General features: G+C 45.1%; 1 pseudogene; it reads left to right on the top strand.

The window, feature by feature from the left end:
• The first annotated feature begins 4,957 nt into the window (after positions 1-4,957).
• Positions 4,958-7,610, top strand: LOC121837796 (annotated as a pseudogene).
• Positions 7,611-7,811: the final 201 nt, after the last annotated feature.

A 7,811-nucleotide genomic window follows, 5' to 3' on the forward strand; every position in this document is an offset into this window, starting at 1 on the left:
ATGCCACTTCCAGTGTTTCACAATCAGACCACCAAGCTGCACTAGTTTGCACAGCACATAACTATATCCCCCATTTTTCTGCCTCAGATATATATCCATACATGGCTTTATTTGAAATCGCAAATAAAGAATCATTAGTTTTACAAGTACTTTTAACATGATGCACAAAGCATTCAACGTTATATGTTCCTTCTTTTTTTAACTCTCTCAAGGTCTGCAGGCAAAAGCACAGCTCCGACACCCGACAAGGAAAGGAAATATATAATCTACGAAGGATCCTTGTTGGTGCTGTTCAAGTTCTGTAGAGAGTGCCACAAGCCCTGCACAGCGGAACTGTATCCTGACGGCACTTGCCTGACAGTGACCACAGAGTGCCAAGATGGACATGTCAGGAAGTGGACGAGTGAACCCAATGTGTCGGGGAGGAATGTGGGAAGAATTCTTCTCTCCGCCACAGTTCTCTTCAGTGGGGCAAGCCCTGTCGTAACACTGAGGATGCTGTGAGCCATTAATATTCAAGTCATCTCCGATCGCCCCTACTAGAGATATCAAAAGCATTATCTTCTGCCTTCAATAGCCAGGGTAAGTCTCTTTTTCAATACTATGTTATGATACTCAGTGTTCCTAATGGGTGACAATCACACCCAGAATCTACAGGATATAGTCCTCAACACCTCTGACCACCATTCAAAGTAACGGACGTTCATATCAAGAATTTGTTAATGTTTGCAAGTCCCTCATGTACTGCAGTCACTGGCATAATGAACACACTTTTTAAAAACCCACAAACCGTTACTCACATTTGTTGCCGAAATGTCATCCTGCAGCAGTATTGCAGTGTTCAATCACATACTGGGTCCACTATTAAAATCCAGACAAAATTGAATGGGAAAATTCCACTCGAGTACTGAACTCGGGAGCTTTGACTGACTATTTTCGCCTTACATGTGAGGCTTCCTTTGTTTCATACCCGATTTCGGGGACATTAGCATTGCTTTCTTTCTCCCTGCTAGAATTGTGTGGGGGCTGCAGTAATATGGGGGCTGCAGTAATAAATAAGATAAAAACAAAATAAACTCTTATACCGTGAGGTTTTCATATTTAACTTAGTCAAGAATATAGTGTTGGACCTAGTGCTCCACAACTTTTAAAACGACTCGTAACAAACGACCGAGAGACTGCCTTTAAAGCACTGAATGAAAATGGCAGCACTAATTGTACGTTTTGGGTGGTGGCAGAAAAACACTATATCAAGCTTCCTTGCATAATGCTCGCTAACATCCCCATCCGTAACACGCACCGCACCATCAACGTTTTACTGTTTACCTAAGCTTGGGCGCTTTCGTCAGGCGCCAAGAGGCATTAAGGGATATGCCGTCGTAGCAGGCGATGGTGGCACGGCAGCGCCTCTGTTGTCTGCTACGACCCGCTCTCTCTACTTGTGGCACCTGGCGGTAGGAGCAACGAAAGGGGTAAGGAGTAGGGTGACCACCCGTCCCGCGACTCGCGGGACTGTCCCGTATTGACGGCTCGTGTCCTGCGTCCCGCAAGAAATACCAAAATCTTGAAAATGTCCCACATTTCCCACTGCTGTAAACTTCACTATGCAACTCATGGCGCTGCTGAACAACTGGGCACAGGGAAGTGCGGAGGCCGCTGGCAATTGCGAGAATCGCGATGGTATAAAATTTTCGATCCAAACATTGCGAGAAGCGTCCGTCGTTCTCGCATTAGAACTGACGCGCATGAGCCGTTGTGCCTCTCTTCCCTTGGTGGCAATATATTGGAGAGAAACTTGCTTGCCAAAAGTTGAAAATAAATTATTATAATTCTTTTCAAATCGTGCTGTGTCAATGCAAAGAAGTGGCTGTGATTTTTTCTTTTTTTTTTTTTTTTGTGAAGACGGTTACGAGACGAAACGACTGCAACTCACAACGGTCAAAAACAACAAGACTCAAAATTTCTGTTGGAGCATGTTGGTAAAAATAAGAATCAACAGGAAACAAGAAGTTATAAAAGATTTACTGTTTCTTTTTTCCTTCTGATGCATTGAATTCTGCTGTAGTCTATTTTATGTTTTCAACTTAGGTACATTTGACAAGACGCCACACTCGCAACTAAGATTTAAGGAAAAACCAAATCTCATATACTCGTAGCAGAATGCACAGTCACACCTACGTCTGGTGTAGCCTCCTTCGCAAAAAGCTTACTCTTCTGCCGATGATGACACGGACATGTCACAAATGCACTGCATACCTTTTTCTGTTATTTTAAAGGCCTCGTGCAGCTCCCTAGATAGCCAATTGGGATATCTAGCCAAATACCTTTTGTCACTAAATGATGGTGCACAGGAGCAGAGGCTGCAATCTGTAGCAAGGTGTCCTGACAGGGCTTTTCGTGTAGGCGCAGCATGTTCGCGCTTGCGAGTATTAAAATATCTGCCCGTGTGGCCGATGTACGACGATCTGCATGACATGGCAATTTCATATACCAAACCCGTGGTGCATTCTGTGAACCTGTTGTAGTGCTTTGTATCGCAAGAATCTGTGGAATTTCGGAAATTGTTGATTTTGCGGCACATTTGTGATAGCTTATTGGGTGCACAAAAAACAATGAGTGCATCGTACCGATCGGCAACCTTTTTAAGATTGGGGGTTAATGAGTACACGCACATGATAACCACGGGACTTGCAGAGTCTCTTTTCCGAGGTTGCCTCTGTGTTCCTTTGTCTTTTTTTATTAGGCTGTCCACCACCTCCGCCAGAGCGCTCCTAGAGCAGCCCAGTTTCTGCAACCAAGCTACCTGCTCCGTGAAAAAAATCTCGTGAGCACTATGCGCACAAGACCTTTTAAAGGGGCCCACCAACACTTTTTTGACCGGTTTGAAGTTGGCGCTGAAAAGGAGCTCCATGAAAGCAGGAACACCGAGGAAAAAAATATTACAGAAATTCGCGATATTTTGTGAGTTATTAGAAAACTAAATATTGCAGAAAACAACTTTAAATAAGCAAAACATTGCGCTTCATGACGTAAAATGAAACAGTTTAGCGATTGGAGCAAAGCGGTTGGCCAATGGGAGCAAAGCATCGGCCCGGGCGACTGGAGCAAAGCGTCGGGCCGGTCGGCTCGTCGGCCATTAGGCCTAGCCGCAACCATCGTAGCTTTGGGATCGGGTTGCCATCATCGATGAATTTACCGGGCTTATCGGATTTTGAGTGCGGAGCTGGGCGTCGCGCCGTACGAGGACACTCCACGCATGCGCCGCGACGCGTCTCTGCCTCAATCCGCTTCGACTGCCGCGGAAGACTCGTCTCCCGCAACTCCGCCACCGGAGCCACCTCGGCGAGTAGGAGCTACAAACTGGTGAGCGGTCCCGTTGGGCAAAAGCTGGATCCCGTCGCCGCACTTCACTCGAACAGTGAAAAGTCTGTCACAGCATTAAAAGAAAATAAGGGTTCCCCTGGCTCCTCTTACTGCTTTTAGTTGACCGGGACCGGGGGCACACAAGTGAAAATACGATGCGCATTGTCTGCACGGATCACTTGTCGTCTGCTCGCGACGCGATGGTACGTCGCGTACGCCGCTGGGAGGCGCGCATGAGCGACAAGGCGTTGTTTTCGCCCTTTTTGAACTTTACTTTGCAACTTTATTAGCTCTATAAAAATGACTGGTTGGAGAAATAATGACGGTTAACGTGTGATATACTTTATTTCGCTTCAAAATTCCTGGGACGGCTGTCGCCAATCACGACACCCAGAGAATGTGACGTATAGTGAAAGGGAGCGCCGTTATGCGCGCGCATTCGGCACCCCGCGACGCCACCATCGGTGGAGGTGTTTCCGAGTTGTCAAATTAAAATATGATGCGCTAATATTTTCAAACTCTTTCTTTGTCCACTGGGTTTCCGGGACCACTAGCGTGTAGAAGCCGCAAAAAAAAGTCGACGCTCAAATACTGTTGGAGGGCCCCTTTAAGTAACGCCTCGAGATATTGCCTCTTTGTGTCTATGTGTATGTGTGTGTCGGTTGCAGAAAGTGGGCTTCCGTCGGAGCACTCTAGCGGAGGTGGCGGACAGCTCAATAGAAAGAAAGGGACACCGAGGCAACCTCAGGAAAGAGACTAGGCGAATCCTGCAAGTGCACTGAATAACCTGCAATCTTAAAAAGGTTGCCGATCGATACAATGCACCCATTGCTTTTTCTACGCCCAATAATTTCTATCACGAGTGGGCCGCAAAATCAATATTTTCCGAAAGTCCACAGATCCTTGTGATACAAAGCACTGCAACAGGATCACAGAATGCGCCACGGGACTGGTATATGAAATTCCCATGGCATGCAGATCGTCAGCCACACGGGCAGATGTTTTAATAATTGCAAGCGCAAACATACCGCGGTTACACGGACAGCCCCCAAGGACACCTTGCTACACGTTGCAGCTACTGCTCCTGTACGCCATCATATTCCAGTTAGATATCTAGGGAGCTGTACGAGGCCTTTAAAATAACAGAAAAATGTATGAATTGTATTAGTGACACGTCCGTGTCATTATTGGCGAAAGAGTAAGCTTTTTTGCGACGGGCTACACCGCACGTAGGCGTGACTGTGTATTCTGCTACGAGTATAAAGAGATTGGGTTTTTCCATACATCTCAGTTGTGAGCGTGCCCTGTTTCGACTTTTTTTATTATCATTGTGTAGTTTCAACTCCTTTCTTATTGTCCTTGTTAGTTTCGGCACTTTTTACGTGATAATGAACCAACTAGCCCAAAACACCATTTAATGCAACCGCTGTTTGTCTTTCTTTCTGTTCTCAGTCACGGGCTCTCGATGTGGAGTTTTGTTACTTATATTGCAGACATAAATAAAAAGACTCATGCCATTCAGGTCTGGAGAACGCCGAGCAGGAATGCATCCTTGAAGAAATGAGAAGTGCAGGAGGCGCCCATTTATCGTGTGATGGACATTGCGACTCCCCCGGATTTAGCGCAAAGTATGGCACATACACCTTTTACTCCAACACCCTGAACAAGATTGTGCTCACAGAGCATGTTCAAGTTGGTGAGGTGAGCAACTTTATTCATTCATCTGTGTTATACCAATGTAGAACAAACCAGCCTCCACGTTAGCTAAAACTTCAAATTATCATTACACTTAAGTATTCGCCCATATGGGATCAATGCTGCAGTCCAGGCAGTGATAAACAATAAAATGACAAAAATTGCCGCAATCAGAAAAGAAACAAACACTCAACACTCCATGACCACCAGAAACAAAACGAAAACAGTACAACAAACGGCACACGAGTACGTTATTAGACACAGTCGGAAGAAAATGTCGTGAATATGTGTAAAGGAACGCTATGACAGCATGGAAGAATTGTGGAAACAATTTCTACAAATCCATCTTGCATCCATTTACAATGAACCTTACGTTTATGGCTTGTGGGAATGGATCAGTGTGAGTGGTAACAATCACAAATTTCAGCTAAGACGGCAGGTTCAGAAATTTTCATTTTGCTATAACGGACTGCGATACAACCAGTTATGACTGCTCGCGACGAGCTGCAACGACAGGTTGCTATGGCAACCGTTGCCTGTGCACATGGTGGAATGATAGACGAGGTTTGCTCCGTTGCGAGCCCACACAGTTCAGACACCTCCTCTATTCTTCCACCGTGCCTGTGCATCGTGCCAAAGGAAAGCCAAAATGAGCCTACCTCGTTACGGGTTTTTATGACAAAATTGGCAATACTGGAGCTCTGCATGCACCCTGCGTCCTGGGGCTTTCACTAGTATATTTTCTCTTTTGACCTTTGTCAACGTTTTTAGAGAACCAGTGTATAATAATGAGACAAAAATGCATCTATCTACCCAGTTTCCAAACTAGCTGTCTATACTCTGGACTGCAGATTCCTATATTAATGGGACAGAACTTTGTGAGCTGAGACCAGTCCCCCAAAAAATGTCTACATAACAAGGGGTCAATGAAAACGAGACATAGCTGTCTACCAGAATGTTATGAATCGTGTACTTGTGTAATGGGGCAGTTAATATGATTGACTCACTGTATTTCTAAACATAAATAGATAACATTTTACAGTAACTTGTAGTGAAGTTGGATATATTACTGACCGATATCACCACCTCACCTGCACCCTTAAGTTCTGTTTCAATGTCAATAGTCTGCGTTTTAGCAGAAAACAAACAGCGCAAGGACAAGGACAGAGTAGAAGGCGGTAGACACACACAGCGCTGACTTACAACTGAGCTTTATTGGCACTGACAACCTGTGCCAATAAAGCTCAGTTGTAAGTCAGCGCTGTGTGTGTCTACCGTCTTCTACTCTGTCCTTGCCCTTGCGCTGTTTGTTTCCCGCTAATATGAATGACCAACTAGCCTAATCGTCAACACTACAATAGTTTGCGTGTTTGTTTGGGTGCTTGTTTATTAGAAGAAAAATAGAGCAGTCGGCATAGTCTTCCCGGCGATGACATCATGAAGACCTAGACATTCCTTTTTAAATAACGAAGATGGGGGGAAGTCTTATGATGGTAGCGCCATTTGGAAGAATTCTGCCAACAACAAATACACTTTAAAAGGACTTGTGAGTCGGAACTACAGAAAGGTAGTCCTAACTGTGGCGCATCATCGTCAAAAATGTTGCTAGACGAGGAATGAGCAAAGCATTCGAGGCTGTAAAGAAACATGTTTCCTTATTTCGTCTTCTCTTCATTTATGTTTGCTGGAAAGCATGCTAAAGAAGCAAAAGATTTGTGCAAAGAGTAGCTCAGCTCTAGGTGGAACAGCTTGTCATGTGGAGGGCCCGGCAGTGCATGCTGCATGCGGTACCGAATGGGTTAAGAGAAGGGCAACTTTTCTCAATATATTTTTTACTTTGGGATTACAACTGTTTTTAGCTAAGTCAGTGTCCCTGAATTACAAGGTACAATTTGTTTTTATATATTGCGCATAGTTTATAAATATCACGGCTCAAAGTTTGTTTTTGGACGTCTACGGCAAAACCAAAACTATCTGCTAGAGGGATGGCAACACTGATCATCATCCGTACGGCTGCAACCTGACGTCACAAGGGTGCTGCGGTAAGAGGTACAACCAATGAACTGAAACTCCACCGTGGCATGACGTCACACAGGTACTGCGCCAGTTTTCCTTGATTAAAAGCTATCCCGCTTGCCGCGTGCTAAAGAGCAGCTGGTCGCATCTTTAAAATAAGTTTTATTGGAGAATGCGGTTTCACTTTGACATAATATTTCGGCTATGATCATATTTCGTGCTACTAAAGCGACACCAGTAACTTACTATGGTTTCATTTTCGACCAGAGTTGCCCTTTTAGAGAGGTTCTTGGCAATTCTGTACAACTCCCTTGCTTTTTTTTCTCTTTCTTCACTAGAATGACGCAGTGCAGGCAAGCTCGCACTTGGAGAAGATTGGCTTCATGAGAGGCTTCAACTACCTGCAAGAAAACAACATAGATATGTTATCATTCACCACAGATCGGCATGTGTCAATCAAGAAAGAGATGGCAACTAATCATCCCGATGTCAACCACTACTTCGATGTGTGGCACTTTGCAAGGGGTATGGAATAACAGAGCTCTGAACATCTGCAGCTACCTGGACATATATAAAAGGACAGTCGTCTTCAATATGAGCGTGAACACGCCGCCGTTGACCGATTGGTACTGCCAGCTCCAGCTAGCGGCGCTTCCACGAGTCACTGCGAGAATAAGCGCCTGCGTAGAGAAAGGACGGATGGGCTGTTACGAGAACGCACGCCACCCCCTTTTGCA

This window comes from Ixodes scapularis, unplaced genomic scaffold (genome assembly GCF_016920785.2).
Source record: "Ixodes scapularis isolate PalLabHiFi unplaced genomic scaffold, ASM1692078v2 PGA_scaffold4__175_contigs__length_147842914, whole genome shotgun sequence".
NCBI classification, from domain to species: Eukaryota; Metazoa; Arthropoda; class Arachnida; order Ixodida; family Ixodidae; genus Ixodes; species Ixodes scapularis.